General features: G+C 39.6%; 1 protein-coding gene and 1 long non-coding RNA gene across 2 annotated transcripts in view; one reads left to right on the forward strand and one right to left on the reverse strand.

Moving 5' to 3' along the window:
- Positions 1 to 23,443, reverse strand: part of Alk (ALK receptor tyrosine kinase) — a 713,950-nt gene that overhangs the window by 429,772 nt on the left and 260,735 nt on the right. The window lies entirely within an intron of this gene.
- Positions 1,547 to 2,355, forward strand: LOC138829013 (uncharacterized). Its single transcript, XR_011372464.1, has 3 exons — positions 1,547 to 1,654; positions 1,788 to 1,933; positions 2,200 to 2,355. It is a non-coding gene; the product is annotated as an uncharacterized lncRNA (long non-coding RNA).

Here is a 23,443-nt window from a genome sequence, read left to right on the forward strand (position 1 = left end):
ACCATATGGAAAAGTGTATTCTGAGCAGAATCGATTATACCACTTCACAAATATTATACTGCACTCATTTATTATTGCACAGCAAATACTAAGTTGTAGTATAAAGATATTGGCATTGTTTAGTTCTATTTTAAAACATGGTGGAATTCTGTTTTAAATGATTGAGTCAGAGGATATGTCTATCTACTTTAATAATTAAAACTAAATCTTTAGCCAGGAGCCACTGGCTCATGCCTGTAATCCTAGCCACTTAGGAGGCTGAGATCATGATTCAAAGCTGGATGGCTTCCAATCTGAAGATGCTTATCCCCAACTAACCAGGAAAAGGCTGAAGTGGAAGTATGGCTCAAGTGGTAGAACACCAGCCTTGATCAAAGAAGTGAAACAGGAGTTGGAGGCCCTGATTTTAAGCTCCACTATGGACACAAAACAAAAGAGGACATTGTAGTTAAGCAGGACCAGACTGTCTCACAGTGTTGATGACCACCTTTTTCATCATTTAAAACACAATACAAGACCACATTGCATAAACTGTTGCAGTGGGCTGGCAATATAGCTCAAGGGTAGAACAGGTGTCTAGTACATACAAAGCTCTGAGTTTGATTCCCAGAACAGCAAGAAAATAAACAAAATCTAACCCAACAAGTGATAGAAGGCAAATAAGTTAAAAACTAAATGTGAAAGAAGATACTATTCCAAAAACAAAACAAAAACAAAAACACCTGTTTAGAAATGACCACAATGAAGAGAATTACAAGGTACAGCTTTCATATTTTTCAAGATGAATCCTCCCTTTGCAGAGGTACAAGATGTCATTTGGAATAGAGGGAAGATATGAGAAACCTAAATAGAAATGGCACTTCAGCCTGCTAGAGAAGTGTGTGAAAAGAACCCCACTCACTTCCTGTGACTCGTTTCCAGGTGCCCTGTGAAGAAGGCCTCCATTGCCCAATCCAAAGCAATGGAGTCAGCTCTAGTGTTGGAAACCTGCAGGAGTTCCTCTTTTGCACTTGTGCCTATGTGCTTCAAAAAACCCAGATTCAAAGCCAAACCACAGGACTGTCGCCAATTCACTATGATTAAAGTCGTTTGTCATAATAAATATTTAAACCTTGATCGTACTGTAAAAAGTAACTCTGTGTATAAACACCAGATAACTTGAGACATTAAGGAAAGAAAGACACCAGGGGAAAAATTGTTTTTGAACCACAGGTGTTTCTTCAGGCAGACCTATGTGAGCACATACAGATATACAATGGCCTGCAACAACTTGGCTGGAATCTTTCTTGAAATGGAATATAGAATTTTTCTCAGAAAACACTCAGGGTTTCCATTTGGCTTTTCTAAAGCTAAGGCTTATAATGCAGTCTTAAAAAGAATAATATTAAATTGTTCTCATAATTTTTTCCTACTATACTAAGCACAGTTGCCCAAGCATTTGCTGTCGACATAGTAACCATTGTCTGTCTTTCAACACAGTAACAATAATATCTCACATTACTGTGTTGCCAGACAAGCACTCTGCTAGGCCCATTACATACAAGACCAGAGTTAATACCATCTACCTCCCATGTGGCTACTGTTTTGATTCCCATTTTGCAGATGGAGGCAGTAAATCACACCATAGCCAGTGTAGACTGGGATTTCAATGCAGGTTGGCTTGATTCCACACCCATAGTTTGTTTTTGTTTGTTTGTTTGTGCTGGTACTTGGGTTTGAACTTAGGGCCTGGGTACTATCCCTGAGCTTTGTAAAAAAACATTTATTTATTTTTCATTATCTTTAAGTAATTGTACAAAGGAGTTGCCATTTACTATACCGCTCTACCACTTGAGCCCCACCTCCACTTTGGGCTTTTTGATGATTAATTGGAGGTGAGACTCTTATGGAATTTCCTGCCCAGGCTGGCTTCAAACCACAATCCTCTAAGAAGGTAAGATTACAGGTGTGAGCCCAGCCCTACATTCATAGTTTTAACCATTAAGCTAACATGAAATAAGCTGACTCTGTAGAAGGGGCCTTCATGTTCCCAGACATATCAAATAATGGGCAATATCTTAAAGGAATTGGGATAGCCACCCAACAATTATAACCCTACTTACCACCATTTCCTACAAAATCTTCTAATAATGAATAGCAATATATTGTTATTGTTTTATTATGTACCTTACATGTGTTATCTTTTTTTGGTACCTCAAGCTCACTCGTCTTGACAAAAATTTGGTTGAACAGTAATGATCTGGGCCTTAACATGTTGGGAACTAATGTGGAAGAGAATGAGATAGACGCTCCATTGGAAAACAATAGTCGTGGGTGCACAGGGAGGTGCCAAAGAGAATTATGGCTTTTCCTCTTCTTCTGGCTTCTGATGGAAAATAAAGATTTCTCATTGCAATGAAAAAGAGCAAAGAAATTGCTAAAAGGTCACCTTCAGCATTTTCTGGTATTCATAGAGTCATCAAAGATAAGGAATTTTATTTCATCCCCTCCCCCCCGCCCAAGGTGATATTAAATCTAACTACAGGGTTTCTAACCCAAAACACCAGGGATTATATAGGAGTCTAGGGAGTTTCAGCACCCAAACTACTTTAAACATGTTATACTTTCATTGGAAGTGGGGACGCAAACAAATAAAGAGAAGAATGAGGAGAATACAGTAAAAATTCAGTATATATCCTACAAAATTTAAGAAAAATGAGGGACAGAGTGGTTTGGGAGGGGTGGGTGAGAAGGTTGAAAAGGATGACATTGATCAAGAGGCATTGTATTCATAAATTGTTTTGTTGAGTGGCAAATCCTGTGCTCAACTCTTTAAAAACAATGAAAAATACTTTTTAAAGTGGGGAACCAAACAAACTATAAAAGCGATGTTGACAGTTATTAAGACCTGGAGTCTGTAAGAAACCTATAATTTTCATATAATTCTTAAAATATTAGCTGGGCACTGGTGGCTCATACCTATAATCCTAGCTACTCAGGAGGTGATATCTGAGGATTGTGGTTTGAAGCCAGCCTGGGCATGAACATCCATGAGCCTCTTATCAATTAACTACCTAAAAAGCCAGAAGTGCAGCTGTGGTTCAAGTGGTAGAGAGCTAGCCTAGAGCAAAAAAGCTCCAACAGCACCCAGGCCTCGAGTTCAAGCCCTAGGACCAGCATGCACGCATGAGCTCAGACACACACACACACACACACACACACACACACACACACAAACACACACACACACACACACACACACACACACACACACACACACACACACACTGTTCTTAAAAGTATCACTACAAAGTGATCTAAACCATGAGGTATAAGTGGTCCTTCTAGATGAGTATTTTGCTGTCTGAACAAAGGGTTATTTCTCAGGAAATACATACTAGAGTTACTTATCATGGGCTATATTTTAGATTCTGATTACTTATATTTTGAGGAACTTGGGCATGACCCTTAGGCTACTGACATCCACTTCCCTTTATGAACGAGCCCTACAAGGCTCAACATCACATCAGTAACCATTAATCAAGATCCATTGCTAATTCTTCTATAGGCAGATGCATGTGGGTATGATTTGTATAGCACACAAATCTTTAACTATAAATGTATGACATTCAAATAAAAGAGTTAATTCACAGGTCTATAGATAAGATGACTGAGGTGAAATTGTACTATATAAGTATTACAAAATTAATAAGAATGTAAGTACATGTTAAACTCTTAGAATTTTATACAGGGCTTTAAGATTTAGGAACAAAGTCCAGGCATCAGTGGCTCATGCTTGTAATTCTACCTACTCAAAGAGGCTAGATATGAGGATTGAGGTTCAAAGCCAGCTTGAGCAAGAAAGTCTGTGAGTTTCCTATCTTCAGTTAATAGGCAAAAATCCAGAAGTAGAGCTGTGGCTTAAGTGATACAATGCCAGCCTTGAGTAGAAAAAGCTAAGGCTCAGTGCCCAAGCTCAGAGTTCAAACCCCAGTACTGGCATACACACATACACACACAAACACACAAACACACATGCATGTGTGTACACAGGCACACATACACATGTATATGTGTGTACATATGCACACACACACAAACAAAAGATTTAGGAAGAAATTGTGCATTCACTATGTCATAGATTTTTCTCATTGAGATTCATTTGAGAAAATTCCTCTTTAACATACATTATTCAACAAGTGATGACTTTAGCTCTAGGCTATATTTCATGATGAGTGTGATATCATGAGACAAAGGAAAGGAAATTTGGATTTTTAACATCACATTAGGGAGGAACTATGCTTAGATACAAAACAGTCCACATTATTCTCTGTAACCTTGGTGACATGGAGGAAGCCCCTCTTCTGTCTGCAGTCACTCACGTGCATCTATGAGCATGAACAGGCACTTTAATTCCCCATCTTATACATCTGGAGTAAGCATTCCAATAGCAGGTGGAAGGGCTTGGGGACAAGGATAGGAACAGGGGTTTGAAATCCCAGCTCTGCTACTTACTAGGTTGGAACCTTAGCTAACCTCCTTCAGCTTCCTTGTTGTAAAACTCTGACCTGAAAAAAAACCCACAACACTAACTACCCCACATAATTCAAAGGACTGTACATCAATGAAAATGGATGTCAAGGTTTTCTAAAAGCTGTAAAACAGATACACATGGAGCTTCCCAGTTTACCATCCCTGAGAATAATGATTTAGTCTTGCAACATTGCTCTCACTACCCTGTACCATCCAGTTCCATCCCACTTCATCTGCCTTAGTTTCCTCTCCTCTGATCTGCATACCTTCTCCTTCAATAATGCAAATCAAGTCACCATTTCCTCCCACATATAAGTATGTATCCACATAATTGTTTCACTTGTGTATTCTATTTGATCACTGTAAGCCTTAGAGGCAGACAGGGAGGAATCGGCCCTAAGTAGCAGTGAGCGGTGGAATGAAGCGGTCCATACAGGTTCCATGGAGCTAGGAACTGATGGAGCCAGGTATGGCTCTTAGTATTTTATTATATGGGAAGTTTCTGCCTGTCTACTTCCATATTAAGTCGTAAAGTCCAGGAAGGCACACGCTAGCACCACTCTGACCTCCAGGCTATCTGTGATGTAACTTTATAAAATCAATAATATCAATAAAATCCAGTGTTACTGGACTGTGTCTATTAGGATTGAGAGAGAAGTGGGTTCTTCCAGCTGGTCGGAGTGCTGGTGCTATGGATTCACAACACCCAAATTCACATATCAAATCCCTACATTCCAATGGGAATTGGAACATGGCAATTAAGGCTAAAATTTCAGATGCTTCAAAAGGGAAAGCATCAGAAAAACTATCCTGGTTCACATCATTGGTGGGGATGCAAAGTAGGACATTCTAGAAAACAAGTTGATATTCATATAAAACTAAAATTAAACATGCAGTTACCATGGGATTGAGCAATTGATTTGCTGGGAATGTATCCTAAAGAAAAGAAATGAAGGTAAGTGCATACACACACACACACATACGTGCACACACACATGTGCGCACACACACATGCACACACACACAGAATAAGCCTGTACATGGATGTTTAGTTTTATTTATAACAGTTCCAATCTGGGAACCTAGATGTCCTTCAACTAGTGAATGGTTAAACAGACTATGTCACATTCATACCATAGAAGGAATCAATTACAATACCTGGAAAAACTTGAATGAATCTCCAGAGAATTGATAGTGAAAGAAAAGAGCCAATCCCAAGAGCCAATCCCAATCCCAATGTGGATTCTATTCTCAAAATTACAAACTTCTAGAACTGGACACCAAATGAGTAGTTTCTAGAGGGGAAGGAAGGAATGAGGATAGAGAGAAATGGGAGAACAGTAGGAACAGGTCAGTAGGAAGCCATCTTTGTGGTGCTGATAATGTTCTGTATTTCAGCTGTCAATGTTAGCAAACTCTTGTCATACTGCACTTGAAGTTTTCAAGATGTTATCATTGGTGGAAATGGAATAAAAGGGAAATGACGTCCATATTATTTTACAACCGCCTGTGACTCTGATTCTTTCTAAATAAAAATGTTTAATTAACATACAGACAGCTGCTATTAAAACTTAAGGTGGGAATAAAATCCAATAGGGAATTTCAAAAGAAACTATAAAAAGCAATCAATGTGTATTTTGGTGAAGTGCATAGACAGAACTAATGTTCAAATCAGACCTCTAACAGAGGTCTGCAAATTTGTTCTTTATTGACTCCCTTCTATGTAAAGGGATGCCACAAACTTAACCATCTCTGGCCACAGCAATGATGGAAAACAGAGGAAGGAAGCTGGGGCTCCAGCATATTCTAAAAGCCTGCCAACAGGAAACCTGTATGCCTCAGCTTCCCCTAGAATATAGAAAGACAATGTCAACCATGATGATTTTGTAAAGTTTCCATGATACTGATGACACTTTAATACACAGCTCCTTTTACCAGTATCAATGTTCAGTGATTAGAGCATCTCCTTCAAAGAGCACCTCCCATTCAGAAGGATGCTGTGGACATATATCTCTGCCCTCAAGCAGTCACTGTTTCCATGTGACAAGAATGAGGAGGGCTGGAAGAGGCTGGAAATGCTTGTCCCAAGGATGATGGAATGAGGAGGGAGATAGGTACTGTCTAGAGTAGGGACTGGTCGCTAAGGACAGGGGCTGGATCCTTTCAGTTCTGTCTACCTCTCTGTCCTCTTCCAACTTCAGATGAACATGGCTTGTCTTTATCCCAAACAGCCTGGTTCTTGCCCCGTTGATACAAACTGATCTCACTTGGGCTTCCCTACTGGGCCAAAGAACTAGTTCAGAACCAGAACTGTATGAGGTCAGGATCTAGATTAAACCCTGGTCCTGCCTCTCATTAACAAATGACCCTGATCACAGCTCTCTGAGCCTTGTTTAGCCCATAGTTTAAATTCAGAGGACAAACCTCCTTCATAGGGTAGTTACTGGGGGTCAAACCAGCCTCTATGCCTATATCTACCACCAGGCACACAAATGCACAGGGACCCCATTGTCTCCCTTGATTTCCACAGAGCTAGAAATGAATGCCACCTTCTGAAAGCAAATAGTCTTTCCTTCAATGCTTAAGGTGAGCTGAAATTATCTGAAATGACAACTTTGGCTACAAAAAAACCCACTCTGGTTCTGGCCTTATTATAACAAAAGACCCCATGCCAATAGAAATCTAGGTTTCATGGAGAATCTCAGGACAGATGACTGAGTTTCATCTCTTTAGCCACTCTCCAACACAAGTGTCAGACTTCAGAATCATTCCTACTTCTGGGCCACTTGATGAAGTGACTTGCTTCAGCCAAGAATGAGGACGAAAAGTCCCTTCAATGTACTGGTTCTACAAAGTTCCATGCTGGAAGACCCCGTGCATGCTCACATAGTGGTGCAGCACCTTTGTCAGTAGGTCTCTCTCTGTTCCTCACCCTTGCCACAATCACCTTTGAAAGAGAATCTTTCACACTTTAAAAAGAAGTATCTTGGAGCTTTATGCTTTTTATTCTTCCATATATCTTCCTGCTACATTTCACTAAGGATCTGTGGATGCTTACAAGACCTCGTACTCTAAAATAGAAAGCTATAAATAATTGAGTAAACCAAGACCAGAGGAAATATATTTAGAACAGAAAAATCAAGACCAGGGCAGAGTTATATTGCCAGATGTGTGAGCCATCGTCTTTGATGGATTAAAAAAAAAGTTGAGGTGAGAATGTAGTCACATTCTCTGAGCTTTCTAGCCACCAACACGAAGGGAGAAAATTGTGGTTTATTCAGTGAGCATAAGAAAATGCATTTCTGAGGGAAGTTAAGCGCTTCCTGATGTTTACATGTAAAGGTGATGTTTGCTAGGGTGTCTCTCCATAGTGGGATATGGAATCTGGAGCTCACAGTACCCTCAACCACATCTGCACAAAAGAGTGGTATTGGGGTCTGTACAGTTGACCCGTGCAGGCATCCATATGGACCCTACGTAGCAGCCCTAGAAAATATAGATCCAAGGTTCTGGAGCTGGAAGTCCAACTTGCATAGAAAATATTATTTAATCACTTACAGTTTTTCAAACCTCGTTTAGAGGGGTGGAAGAGATGTGGCTATGGAAGAGAATGAGAATTAGATGAGTGGAGGACAGACTCGGGGCTTAGCGCCCTCTTCTATCCATGCCTTTCTTATCACAAGCTCAGGTACCTGGAGGCATCTTACCTCCCTTCCCCACTATCAAACATCTCTTGTATGCCATGTAAGTGTTGGATAATGAGGAACTTTTTTAGGGCTTATCATGCACCAAGGAAGAAAGCTATTAAGCCGGCAATCATTGGTGAAGGCTCTGTCACCCACGGAGAAGTTCAGAGTGTTACTGTAGAACAAGATCAATAGAGAGTCTTGAATTATTCTGGAGGTCAAGGAAGGCTCCCTGAGAAATAGAAACTTAAGGTGAGATTTGAAGAGTGAGAGGATGCAGCTGGGAAAATCCTAAATAGGAAGAAGAGCATGTTTAAATCTACTAGGTGAGAAAGGTGTTCGAACATGCCAGAAATTGAAAGCAGTATGGTGAGAAGAGAAAGAATATCTGATGGGTGGGGAAGGAATTGACACCATTTATTCAAGAACTGGGAAGCCTTGCCAAAAACAAAAGAAACTGGGAGCTATGACAAAGGAATCACAGTGCCTTTTCAGAATTCTGATAATTGTGAGCTGCTGGGAGGGGGGAGGGTAGGGGAGAGAGCAACAAGAAGGGAGTGAAGAAGACCAGAATCTTCCTAGGATGAGGTTATTTCAGTCCAAGGATCTTTTATGACCCACAGATCAGTATACCAGGAAAGAAAAGACCACGCTGGATTCTGAAAACCAACTCAATAGCCTGAAGGTTTAGCACTGCAAGTACTGTACATTGTGAATTGTATCCGCTGAATGCAATAGCCCCTGGGAAAGGCAGGGGCCCAGAGACAGACACTAATAACAATGCAAAGTCATTCGCGCTTTTATTGTTCAATTATAATGAGTCCACTCATCTTGGTAATAATAATAATGATGTGTTTGAATAACATAATTGCTTAATAGCCATTCCCTACCACAGCCACCACCACCCCCTACCATTAGGATGAAACTAAAATAATCTAAAGTATTTATCATTCTAAAAGAGGCAGAAAAAAAATTAGTTTCCTGTGCTAGCGGCTTTTAAGAAATAAATTATATACACGATCCAGCTATTTCTATGGTTTTAAAGGGGTGAAAATCACTCTGGGTAGCAAAATGTACAAGGGCTATTCTCTCAGGCCAACCTTCCCTTCTAGGAACAGAATCTTCCCTCACAGAACTGAGATTGATGCTCGCTGGGCCTCAATTTTGCCATTCCCTAGTTAAGGATCAACTAAGAACATGTGGTTCTGGAAGCTGGGTGAACAGCAGTTACACGGGGAGCTTAACTCCTCTGTTGGGGGCCCTCCAGTATGTGCAAAGTAAGGGGTATTACACATCGATCCCAAAAGATTCTCCTGACCAGCTGGGTGATGCTAATGATCATCCAATCCACTGGTTGGGATGAGTTCTTTAAGTTCCTTCCTCCTGTCATCAAAAGTTTAAGAACCAATGCTGCTCAATACAGTCTACCTGGGAGCCAGGCTTACTTTTCAACTCTCACTCCCAATCTGCTGAATCAGAATCTATTTTTACAAGACTCTTGGGAAATTTGAATGCATACTACAATTTGAAAGCTGTGGTCTAGGATTCTAACTTTCAGAAGTGATTCCAAGTTCCTATAGCTGAGGGGAAACAGCCGTTGGGAAGAAAACCCAACTTTCTAGAGGTCTCACAGTACCTTGCGGGCTGAGCCTAGAATACAATTTGGTTGTCCTTTATCAACAAGGACACAGTGCCTCTCTTTGCAGCCATAAATAAGCAAGGAGCAATGACGCTGAATCAGCAAAGGTAAATCAAGTCCTGAATTTGTGCTGGCTCTTGTGTTTGTTGGGAGCCCAAAAAATGAGAGGGAGGGGGAGAGGGAGAGAGAGAGAGAGAGAGGTACTAAAATCTCATATATATAAATTGTAGATAATCAGAGGTTGACTCCAAATCATTGGAGGTTATAAATTTCCCCTGAGGGGTATTATGTATTTTGTACATCCTCCCTTTCTATTTCAGAGCTCCTTCTCATCCTGGCCTATGTCCTGTAGTTTTCCTCTTGTCTCAACCTTGGATCTTTCATATATCTATATCTATATCTATATATTTACATATATATATATATATATATATATGGAGAGAGAGAGGGAGAGAGACAAACACAATAAGCAAGAACAATAACTACAAAAAAGTATTTTAATTTCTCCCATTAGCCATATATGGCTAATTTTCAAATCTCTCTTCATCTTTACCCTTCTAACTCCATTTGCATACTCTCTTTAGGAATTTCTTTGAGTAAAAGTTATTTAGTCATTCACTCAACTAACATTTATCCAGCATCTACTTGGTATAGTAACTCAAAATACCACACTAGATGAGATCATAGCCTTTTTCTTTCCTCCAGGAATTCATAGTTTATTAGAGATTTAAACTTTAGTAAATAACGATACCACATTGAAAGTAACAACAAAAAGAGAAAGAGGCAAAAATGAGGTAGAGGAAAGCCAAAGAGAAAATCCTTTCTGATAGAGAAAGTGATACAGGTTTCTTAGGGGTTAAAGTACATTGATATACACCTTGAAAACTACAAATAATACAGTAAATGTTAAGGTTTCCAGGGCTTAAAAGGACAGTCACATTACCAGCAAAATGAACATTATGTACAAAGGCAATGTGACTCCCATAATACAATGTGTGTGGGCATTTGTACATAGCAAAGTTGCCATTTATGGTGTGGTTTATGGTATGGAGGGTTTTAAATTTTAGACAAAGGAATCTGAACTTTATTCAGTAACAGGAGATACTGGAAGCTTCCTCAATAATAGAGTGACATAGCTTGGCTGGAGTTTATGAAGGAATAAGAGTACGAGACCTTAAAACTGGAGAAAACCCAGGGGGAGGTGTCTCAGAAGGCTGGGTAGAGGGAGGTGAACGCTGAGCTAAGAGTGTCAGAGAGAAGAAAGGAATGGGTGTGAGGGATGCTGTGTTCATAAAGGAGGCTGAAGTTCATCAGGGGCTTGTAGGGAAGAGAAAGAAGTAAAAGCAATACTAAAAGTTTGGATCTGGAAATCTGGAAGGATAATGGTACGAATCAAGAAACTGGCAAGGCAGTAAATTCAGTTTGAGTGTTCACAGAATGAGATACTAGTAGAATTTCAGAACAAAATGCCCAGCATGGAATTGGAAATATATTGAAAATAATCTGGAGTGTCGTTGATTTAGAGGTTAAGAATGGAGACCATATACGGTTGGATCAACAGGAGAAAGAGAAGGAAGAGGAGGCAGCCACAGAGGATGGATCGATAGTCTAAAATCAATTCAGCAGAGTTGAAGACTCCTCATCTACCTGACCCACCTCACCCCATTTACTCTTCACAGGGGATTTCTCTTCCCCAAAGTCTTACACTTTAGAATGGGCTTGAGGATGTTCTGGACACCATGAGAATATTAACCTGATGATTTGGTTCTGTACTACTTCCTTTGTGACTTTTAGAGGATAATCTCCCTCTTCTGCCTTTGAAATTTTCAGACAAAGTGGAGAGGAATAGACCAGAAAACTTCTGGCATGAAGGAGAATAGGAAAGCCAGCTGTGGACAACACCATTTGAATAGGACACATTGTCTTCTTCAGTTACCCCACTTGCCTCAAGGAAGATCATTTTTGACCTTCTAATAGCTTCTCACTCATGTCTATTCTGATCAAGTTACAAAATTCACTAGTAGGTTTCCATCGTTAGGTGGATCTATTCATTTCCTCTCATTTTCTGTCATGGTTAGCAAAATTGCTACCTCCAAATTTAATTAAGTAGTGTAATTTTAAACTTTTAGACATCTGTAGAGAAAAGAAAGCAACCAGGTAACTTTTATGTAAGTGTGTGTGTGTGTGTGTGTGTGTGTGTGTGGTGAGAGAGAGAGACAGAGACAGAGATAGAGACCGAGAGGGTGTGTGTGTGTGGTGTGTGTGTGTGTGGTGTGTGTGTGTGTGTGTGTGTGTGTGTGTGTGTGTGTGTGTGTGTGTGTGTGTGTGTGTGTGTGTGTGTGTGTGTGTGTGTGTGTGTGTGTGTGTGTGTGTGTGTGTTGCTGGGGCTTGAACTTAGGGCCTGGGCGCTATCCCTTAACTTTTTTGCTCAAGGCTGGCCTTCTACCACTGTGACAGCTCTGCTTTGGGCTTTTGGTTGGTTAATTGGAAATAAGACTATCACAAACTTCCCTGGCCCAGGTAGCTTTGAACCACAATCCTCTAATATCAGCCTCCTGATATCAGGAGCTACCAGTGCCTGATGCATAATTTACCTTTATAGGTGATTGTAAGTTCATAAGTATTTAATAACTTCTTTATATTGAGAAAGAATCTTCCATGTCTTTACCACCCTCATTTGACTTGGTGTAAAGGTATTCTGCTAAGTTATTCAACACAACAGACTTTTAGGAAGAAAATCTCCTTGTCTCACATGTCATTCACTACTGTGGCTCTGTCTTCAAAATTAGGTCCTGTTTGTTCCCTGGGCTGGCTCAGGAGAATCAGGTCCTGCAGGGCAGGAGAGGGATGTGGTAGTGATACAGATATAGCCCTTTGTTATTTCTCACTTAGAGCTGTTTCTTGCTTTCCTTGTGGTTTTAAACAGAGATTATATCCTGTTGATCAATCTTTGCAACAGCAGAATAAATCCCATATATATATATATATATATGTATATTTTTATTCAAATTAAAGATGTTTTCCCCCTACACTCCAGGTTCCCAGAGAAGCATCCCTATTCATATAGGAATCAGATTATTAGCCTTTATGTTTGCTGATATTCTAAGAAGTTTATACCCTTAGCAACCAGTTAGACTTACAATTTGGCTCTAACACAAACAGCAGACCTTATCCAAAAAAAACTCAGCCTCTTATTTTCTAAAAATGCTTGTTCCAAAGGTAAATTTTACCAACAATTCTTGCACCTTCAAAACGATTTCTTAAATAGTGTTTTCATAAAATCAAGACTCATTTTAATAGTCTTGACTTACGTTATTCATTCTCCCAGTAATAATATGGTAAACAGTGTGTGTGTGTGTGTGTGTGTGTGTGTCACTGGGTTTGGGGGTTTTAGGAATCTAGACCCACTATGTGTTTTTCATGGGGCTCCTTCAAGTCCCAAGGCTTCAGATTCTTTTGATATGTCCTAAAGCCAAACTTGCCCAGGAAAGCCCACATCTTGAGGAACAGTTAGCTAATAAAATAAGATCCTGGGCATTTCTTCTTTTGCTCCATTTGGTAAAATATTTTTGCTACCACCAGGTGGTAGTAGGTAAGTGCATTCATAGGAAAGGTAAGTTATTGAAGTATAAAAGGCTCAGTTTCAGAAAATTACCCAAACAAACTCTTATTTAATGAGCATCTGAGAGATTTAATTAAAGAAGATGAATATTATATAGAGAACCACAAGAAAAATACAGAGAGAAATGAGACATCTTTCCTTATGGGAAAAGCCACAAAAACATGTGTGTGTGTGTGTGTGTGTGTGTGTGTGTGTGTGTGTGTGTGTGTGTGTGTGTGTGTGTGAATGTGTGTGAATGTATATTCTTGTGCATGGATTAAATTGTCTTAAACCATAGACTAACCTGGCTTCCTTCATGATAGTCTGTTTGCTGAATGTCCTGTCTGTCCCCTCACCTTTTCTCATCTGAGGAAAGAGAAGAGAAACTTCACATCCAAGATTTAAAGTCCAAATTCTTTTATGGTAACAGTTTCATGACAAGAATAAAACCTCCCTTCCTTAGAATCATCCTAAAAATCTTGGAATTCAGACTTTGATTAAGGAGCCTTTGTTTAAACCTCCCTTATTTCCCATATGAGGAAGTGGACATCAGAAATGTGACATGATTTATCCAGGGCCATCTTTGAGTCCATGAATGGACCAGAGTCTCAGCAGTTCCTATTGGGGACAGCGTGGCAGTGGGGGGCAGGGAGGGAGGCAGATTGAAAAGGCCAGCAGCAGGGCCTCAGGCCTCCCTTGCTCTTCCTCAGCCTATCAGTGGCATTCAATCACAACACCCCCACATTAACTCTTCTAGAATGCTGGACTCAGCTTTCCTCTGATACCAGCATCCTCTCTTTAGTTTCTTTGCTTCATCTCTTCAGCTTAGGAATGCTGACTTTGTGGGGCTCAACTTTGGACCTCAGCTCTGTGGACCTAGGCTCATATATCTGGATGTCTCATCCAGTCACATGGATTTAAACACTATCTCCCTATTCAAGACCTCAAAGTTATATCTTTTGCCCAGCTCACCCCTGGACTCCAAGACTATTTATCTCTCTGCTTCTTTAAGATCTCTACTTGAATATTGTGGTGAATAAAATGCTTCCAATTTTAATGCTAAAACCACAACGAATGGCCCATCCACACAAAGTTCATGTACCTCTAGTTATTCCTAAACTCCAGTTCATTGGAAATCCATTCTTACAGGTAAAACCATAGGAGTTACTCTTGTTATTTCTCTTGCCTGGAACTGCAAATTCAAGTGGTTGGCTCCCTCTCAAATGTAATCGCTTCCATCTCTCTTGCTAACATCCTGACTTGAGATTATTTTTTCTTACCTACAGTCTCACCAACATCAAATACCTTTTACACATCTGTAAGTCTCAGCCCTGTTACATAAATTTCTAGTTTAATGGCTAAAGGGATCTATCAAAGCTTAAATGAGACTGTGTCTGTACTTCATTCTCCAACTTACAAAGGCTTATATTTTTCTAGGAGTATAAGCCAAAGTCCTTAGGATGACAGATAAGACCCTCCCCTGAAAGGGAATGATTGACAGCCTTCCCCTGAAACCTTTGGGTCTCATTTTCTGCCATCCTCCTCCTATCTAACTCTATTCTAGCTTCCTTTCTGTTTGTCCTCAATTATAGGCGTCTCTCACCTCAGGGCCTTTGTCCCTGCTATTCCCTCTGTCTGGATGCTCTTCCTCAAGATGGAGACGTGAAATCTTATCTCTTTGAAATCTTTGTGCACATGGTACTCTCTCACAAGATGTTAACTGGCCTCCATTTAAAGAAAAGGAACTTCTTGCTACTATCCTGCTTTCCTTGACTTATGGTGCGTTGTATCACTTATTTCCTTCCAACAACATTGTAGATTTTCCTTATTTATTTATTTTCTCTCTCTTTTTATGAACATATAAGTGCCAGGAAAGCAGAGATTAATGCTCCTTCTGTTCACTGATGGTCTCCAGTGTAAACATAGTTTCTCATATTGTTGTGTAGAATAAATTTAGTTGAATAAATAGTTGTGGAATGAGTGAATCAATAAATGAATGATTGTAAATCTAGTTTTTCTTCTATTGCCATATTTGGCTCCTCTTTTGGTGCCATCTTCTCTGAGCTTGGCAAAGTCAGTGTCTAATACTATTGCTCCCAGTAATGCAGCTAATGTTAGAGAATTTAACATGGCAATTAACTGTGGCTATCACTTCTATCTTTGGACATGTGGGCCTTGTTCTCAAATTACTGTTTATTTCTTCATAAATTTTGTACTTCTAGTGTAGATGCAATGTGCCCAGGGAGAATTCTGGGATTTCCATTCAAAGTGTTGGGCTCTGACTCCTCCCCTGGTCTTCCTGCATTCCCCTGGTCTGCCTACACCATCTCCTGCTAGACCACGTGTAGCATCTTCTTGGCTGGTCTTCTCATTCTGTCTTTGGTTCCTAACTCCCAGCCAGCCAGGATATCTGTTTCAGTGGTCTGCAATCTTGCATCTTAATAACTACTCTGCTTTGAGTCATTGGTAAATTCATATAATGAACAAAACACCTCTAGTTATAGCTTTCCCAGGCGACCTCAAGATAGCCTCACAACCAACCTCCTGAGCTGAGGAAGCGGGAGAACACAGTGCATAACCCCATGGTCAGTCCAGTCAGTGTTCCTCTTCTCCAGCAAGGGCTCCTGATAGCTTTGACATGCATCCATGTACCTTTCTCAGGTGATTTTTAATAATGTTTCTCTTATTACCATCCACATAATACTTCCCTCAAAATCAGCTCACATTTATAAACACATTTTATTTCGGCAATCCAAATCACTACTACCATCATCATAAGTAAAACTCCAATGTGTATTTGGTATGAATAGAAGAGAATCTTGAAGCTGAATACATAGCTATACCAATAATAAACACTAGGCTTATCAATAAATAGGCATGATACCATAGGAGGCACTGTTCCAGAAAACAAATCTCCTAGTGCATCCAGTGCTCTCCAGAACGTGAGCTTATGATTCTCTCCATTTCCTCCCTCACCTTGTTCATGCAATTCCCTTTGCCTGGTGCCCGTCACAATTAAAATTCTGATTTTTTTCTTTTACTTTTAATTTTTACTGACCTAAAATATACATACAATTTAAGAAATCAATTAATATGGCCTTGTTTGTGATAGTTTGAGTAAATGCCTAAAAGTGGGATTGTTGGGTCATAGGGGAGCTCTATGTGGAGTCTTTTGAGGAACCTCCATACTACTTTCCAAAGTGGTTGAACAAGTTTACATTCCCACCAACAATGCAGTAGGGTTCCCTTTTGGCCAAATCCCCTCTAGCATCTGTTGTTATTAGAGTTCTTGATTATAGCCATTCTAAGTGGGGTAAGGTGGAATCTCAATGTTGTTTTGATTTGCATTTCTTTTATGGCTAGAGAAGTTGAGCATTTCTTCATGTGTCTATTGGCCATTCTTATTTCCTCTTCAGAGAAGTCTCTCTTTAAGTCTTGTCCACTTATTAATGGGGCCATTGTTTCTTGGAGGATTTGTTGTTGTGGGACTTAATTTTTTGAGTTCTAAGTATATTTTAGGAGATCAGCACAACTATGTTTATCACAGCATTATTCACCATAGCTAAGATATGGAACCAACCTAGATACCCCTCAGTAGATGAATGGATCAAGAAAATGTATTATATAAACACAATAAAATTCTATGTTTCCATCAGAAAAAATGGCACTGCCCCATTTGTTAGGAAATGGAAAGACTTGGAAAAATTATATTAAGTGAAGTAAGCCAGACTCAAAGAAATATAGGTCCCATGGTTTCCCTTAACTGCAATAACTAGTATATGTCTAGGACAAGCAGAAGAGGTCAAAAGCTATGTACATATGACCATGCAAAATGAACCCCAAGATAGGGACACAGACGTTTTATCTTTGTTGCTGTTGTTTTTAATGTACTTATAATGTACTATGTGATTTTTTTGTTTCTTTGTATGTTCTTCCCCCATGGTACAACCTCTGTTGTCACTGTATTTGATTCTGGTGTCCTGCATCTTGTATACACATTTTTCTAATTTGAGGAGGGGATGGGAAATAACAAAATGCTGAAATAAGGATACAGGATTGTCCATTGTAACAATGAGATGTACAAGACAGTATGTTGAAAACGAACTTTACAACTTTGAGGGGGGAGGGAAGGAGTTGGGGAAGTGGGGAGGAAAGGGATGATAGGGAAAAAATAAAGGAGAGTGTAACAATGCTCCATAGGAAATGGACTCATTACCTTGCTCATGTAACTGTAACCCCTCTGTACAGTATCTTTACAATAAAATTATATATTAAAAAAAGAATAGAAAAGAAATCACTTAGTACTGTTGGGTTCTTATAGAAAGCAGCTGCCTTTCCTTGCTGAATCCCATGTCCCAGAGCAAATATTTTCAATTCTTTTCCTTCTTTTTATTTGGTAAATCATTATAAAAACATGTACAACATTTGCTTTTACCATCTAAGCACTTTGATGTTTATGGTTCAATAGCACTAAGTTACACTCATGCTGCTGTGAAAGAAATACCATCTCCCTAAATGGAAATTCTACCAACTGAACACTGACTCTCTCCCAATTCTCAACCCTCTAGTCCCTGGATGCCAATGTCCTGTTTGCTGTCTCAAAGAATTTGACTTAGGTACCTCACATAAGGAAAACCATAAAGTTGTCATTTTGTAGCTGGGTTCTTTCACTTATGATTTAAATTGCAGCAATGCTGTGGCAGGTAAAACTTTGCATTTTCTCTAGGATATCCTTTTACTATTGGGCTGGGGATTCTCTTATTCTCTCTTCTGTAATGGACCTTCTAAACCTGGTTTCCAGGTTTTCTTCATCCTATTTCCTCATTTTCTTGTGACTCATCCTCCACTATTCTTGGTAGGAGACAAATTTTCAAGACTTCCCATATATAAACTAAGCATTAACTTTACATTTAATGACAGTTTGGCTGGGTATGGAATTTAAATTTGGTAACCATTTTCCACTGAGATTATGAGTGTCTTTTCAACTGGCTCCTAGATTCCCCCCAAAATGCACATGCAAACCCAGATAATATTTACTTCTTGTCATTTGTTTGTGATTTGTTTTTTTTTCATTTGCAATATATCAGCCTTCCTTTTATCACCAGTGTTTTAAAATTTTGCCATTATGCACTAGTGTGTATGACTTTTACTTTTTTTTTTTTTTTTTTTTTTTTTACTTTTTATCTTTTAAAGAAACAGAGTAAGTTTATTTCAAAGTGAAAGGAAAGCCATAAATGGAAATCAGCAAGACACTCCAAAGAGAAGGGCCCCAAAGAGGAATTCTATGCATGCTTTTGATATTTTAGAACTACAATGGTGCTTGAGAATTTCCATTCTCTCTGTGTGTGTATGTATATAAAGTATATTAGCTTTCAATTATAATGGCTACCATCAAATATCTGGTGATCTTGGCTTGTCCATTTTAATTCAAGATTGGCACATGTGTGGGATGTTGCCTTATGAACCTTGTACGAGAGTGACTGGGCCGGAGCTTCACTCTTCCAGGAAGTGCTCCACAACTCAGTAGATCTTTCTCTTGGCTTTCCAGCACCTTCATGGCATAACCTATTTCCTGCCTAAATAGAGGGGCATCAGCTTAACCACCACTGTTTTGAAGCCTCTGGGCTACAATTTCACCATTCAGTATACACACCCTTCCTGACCTAGTGATTAGTTGGATGTGCATGGAGCTTTTACCTCTGCCTTTCTCCTGAACTCTGTTATTACATTCCATTTTGAATTCCTCTGTTCTTTCCTTCAGTCAATACATTTCTACCTTCCAACCCTTATATATGGCTCTCACAGCCTGCTTTTCTTTCTTTTATGCTTTCAGCTCAGATATAAAAATCCCTAACATTTCTCTCATGAACTTGTGATTTTTATTTTTCACATAAACTCTATTTCTTAGGCTCCTAAATCTATGCAGAAGAATGAGATCTTGGAGAATCAAACTCTACATCCTTGGAGAGGGAAAAACATTTGTGAACATTTTATTTGCTATGACAAAATATGTGAGATAAACAACTTACAGGAGAAGAGGTAAGGAGGGTTTTTTGTTGTTGTTTTTTGTCGGTAATGGAGCTTCTCTGGGCCTGGGTGCTGTCCCTGCACTCTTCAGCTCCAGGTGAGCACTCTACCACTTGAGCCATAGTGCCACTTCCAGAAGAGGCAAGTTTTGGCTCATAGTTTGAAAGGTTTCAGTCATGGTCACAAAGTCTTCACTGCTTCTGAACTCATGGCTAGGTCAAACATCATGTTGGTTCTGGATGGGGCATTTTAGAAAGTGAATGGTTTAACTCATAGCAGATAGGAGGGAGGAAAGAAAAGAAAGAGAAAGAGAAAGAGTGTGTGTGAGACAGACAGAGAGAGAGAAAGAGAGAGAGAAAGAAATAAATACAAGAGGGGAGGAAAAGAAAGAAGAGGAGAAAGGAGAGAAGAGAAAGGAAGGGGGAGGAGGGAGAGAGGAAATGGAACCCTAGTGTGGTTGGGAACAAAAAATACCCTTCAAAGGAATAGCTTCAGTGACCTATTTCCTCTAACTAAATGCTACACCCTAGAATTTTCACTACCACCCAACAATAGCCCCATCAGCTGGGGATGAAGCTTTTAGCTCATGAGCCTTTAAGGAGTCTATTTAAAACCCAAACCATAACAGGAAGGAAGAAGGGGAAGTACCCAATCCATTCCTTCCAGTTTCAGACCCCTGACTTTAAGATACCAAAACCCAAGAATTTAAAGATGGATATGACAGATCAGAGCTCCAAATGATTATACACACTGAAGATGCTCTGCTGAAACCTATCACTCTCAATGGGACCTATGGAGAGGGTAGCAGGTGCATGTCCTCTTATTATTAGAATTAAGATTAGGGGACTTTTTAGATGCCTTGGATCATCCACAGTTGACTGCCTAGGGCTTTTTGGTGATTGTAGTACACTGTCTCCCTCCCAACAGAGATTTTAGTTTCTAACCTAATCACATTTGTCACCATTCTCTCAGACATGTCAAATAGGGCTTTCAGGTTTCTGTGTATTCTGGTATCTGGATATGTCCAACTCACTTAAGGGCTTTCATCCAGTGACAGTAACCATACTCAGTGAGGTCTCCATGCTAACAGGGCTTGCATGTGTGCTACCCCCTCAGGCCCTCTGGGTGATGATTCAACCAAAGGGAATATGGGAAGTGAAAGTTTGTAACCCCCCCCCACCCTCTGACTCCAGTACGTTGCAAGAGGGCTACTTTTAATGTGCTTAGCAACAATTAGCTCTTGAAGCTGCAACAGCTGCACAATGCTGATGCTCTCCAGATGCAGCAAACGAATTAAATCATGCGATAATTCAATTGGAAAATTGGGTGTAATTATGGAGAATGCAGAGTCTGCTCGTCGCCTCACAGTGACTTGGAGTTCTAGAAACAACAGTGGTGTGGGCTGTTCAGGGAGTTTGTGGAATACTCAGAAACTGCTAGTAGGGATGTTTGCAGGAATCTCAGCCTCTTCTTTGACAATGATGGCAGTACCTAGCCCAGCACTTAGTTTAGAAGTAGCTGAGTGCCACCAAACAATTCCTTTGTAACTCTAAAACTTTTCACTTAGACCACTCTTCCTGAACTGATGGCAGCTGTACTTTGAGATAACATTGGTTGGTTGATAATATGTAAAACAAGCAAAGCTGGAGTCCCTAAGAACCAAGCAGCTCAAGTATGGAGCAACAAAGCTAGTCATGTAAGAGAGTCACAAAGATGTCTATAAATCTACAAGAAACACACTGGGTGGAAAGCAAAGGGTGACAAATGAATTAACTGAAGTGCAATAGACTCTGTGGAGAGCGCAAATAGTATAATTCTTTAGAAAGACCAAGTCAAAGCTTAACAAAATAAAGTACCAGGAAATGGGTACTTGCCAGAGGGGAGGGTGGAGCCAAGGGGATTGAGGTAGAAGAAGGACAGGGAATGAGGAAGCAGAAGCAGAGAATGCAGGCAAGAATTCATTGTACTTTTACAACTTGGGGTGGGGGGAGCAGTAATTGTGATTGTGGAGGTGGGAGGGGAAGGGATGGTGGGGGAATACAAAGGAGGAGGCAACAATACCCAAAAGGAAATGTACTCATTACCTTGCTCAAGTAACTGTAACCCCTCTACAACACTTTTACAATAAAAAAATGTATAAAAAAAGAATTCATTGTACATACCACAGAAGTGAGAAATAGAAGGGAAGGGGCAGGTCAAAGTCAGGTGAAGATGTTGAAGTGATGACCCAGATCTTGATGATAAAATGCATTGGACACATAAACTGCTTTATTAAATGGCACCAATAATTTGATGTATATCCTAAAATTAATATAAGTAAAGGAAGGGGATGGATTGGGAGGGGTGGGGGAGAATGTAGAAAGGGGTGACATTGATCAAGGTGCACTGTATTCATAAACTGCTTTGGTGAACAGCAACAACTCCTTTGTATAGCTACTCAAAGATAATATCTTTTTTAAAGAGAGTCACAAAAGTTTGTGACTTAGAGCCGAGTAAGTGTAAGGTCTGAATCTACGATGTGTCATTTTTCTGATAGGTACAATGCCCTTAAATGTATTGTTTATAATTTCCAGATTAGGTCTTAGGAAAAGGAAATAAGGATCTAATAAAAACTTACAGATCATTTTCTTTCTTAAAGATGTATGTGTGTGTTACTTTTCATACGTTTATGTATTTTACTCATACCCAGCTCAAGGGCATTACTAGCCTATTTTACAGTTACTTACTATAAACTCCTGGGTTGGGGTGTCATCCACAGAACCCACCCTGCCTTTCCCAATTCTGCACCACCCGCCCTCCCAGCAGTACTGTGCAGTAACAGCCTGTAGAGCTATTCTTCATGATCTGCTTCACTCAGGAGAATCTTCCTTGGTCATGACTTACCTTTCTTGACTCTTTCCAAAGCAAGTCAAGTAAATTTTCATAGAAACAATAGCTCTCTCTTTGCATTGGAATTGAATTTTGTAATTACCATAAATATCTTTTAGAACAAATACAACTGGACTCTTGGGAAGCCAACATCTTAACGGATGGCAGCGGAGTTTGCAGTATGCTAGAGAATAGTCTGTTGACCTCGAGTGTGCAGATGGCTATGGGCATCCATCAAGATACTTTACAGAGGGAACAGCTAATACAGTGACTTGGTAAAGTGAAGGTTAATTAAGAGAGCTTTCACTGTCCTGTGAATTTAATGCTGCTCTTAAATGAATTTGTATTTTATTCATCATGATTGCATCTATTTTTTTAAACAAAGGAGCACCAAAAGGCATCTGATCCATTTTTTTTGGCCCACAGATTAATTTTGAGGATTCCTTACCATAACTCCTTGCACATAACATTCCTCAGGTTGCAAACCCCTGGTATAAGATCTTTTCATAGTAAAGTAAGGATGGAGGCTAGTCAATATATCAGTAAGAAGATCTCTTTGTACAACAGTGATTTAGGACTAAAGGAAGAAATTGTGAAAGTGTCCATTGAGACCCACCCTTTTCCATAATTTAAGTTTCTCCGACAGCTTGAAGCCGGGAAGACACAGGCTAAAGAGAAAGAAAGTCATTCTATGTCTCTTTATGACTTCCTCTAGCTTCTACTCCTTTGGTTGTCATTGAGTATTCATTTTTTTTTCTTTTAATTTGATCACTCCAGGAACTTGTAACCTCTGAGATTTGAGAAGCACCTACTCCTTGGAAAAACAGTGACTTAAAGTCATATGTTCTTCAGTTTAAATCACAACTCTGCCTCTTACTTACCAAGATTAACTTACTTCAAATATTCATTTGCCTTTAAAAACTCATGATAATAAGTAAGTACCACCACAGAGTTATTGTAAGGATTAACTGTCCCACATCTCTCAAAGGAACAAATATATATAAATGCTCAGTAAATGTTTGGCAATTGTGAGGTTGTATAAAAAGATAAAGGAACTAGGGAAGAGGACTGTGTTAAAGGCAGATGATACACAGTAGAGAGAGAAGAAAA

This window comes from Dipodomys merriami, unplaced genomic scaffold (genome assembly GCF_024711535.1).
Source record: "Dipodomys merriami isolate MVZ:Mamm:240054 unplaced genomic scaffold, mDipMer1.0.p SCAF_17, whole genome shotgun sequence".
Lineage (NCBI taxonomy): Eukaryota > Metazoa > Chordata > Mammalia > Rodentia > Heteromyidae > Dipodomys > Dipodomys merriami.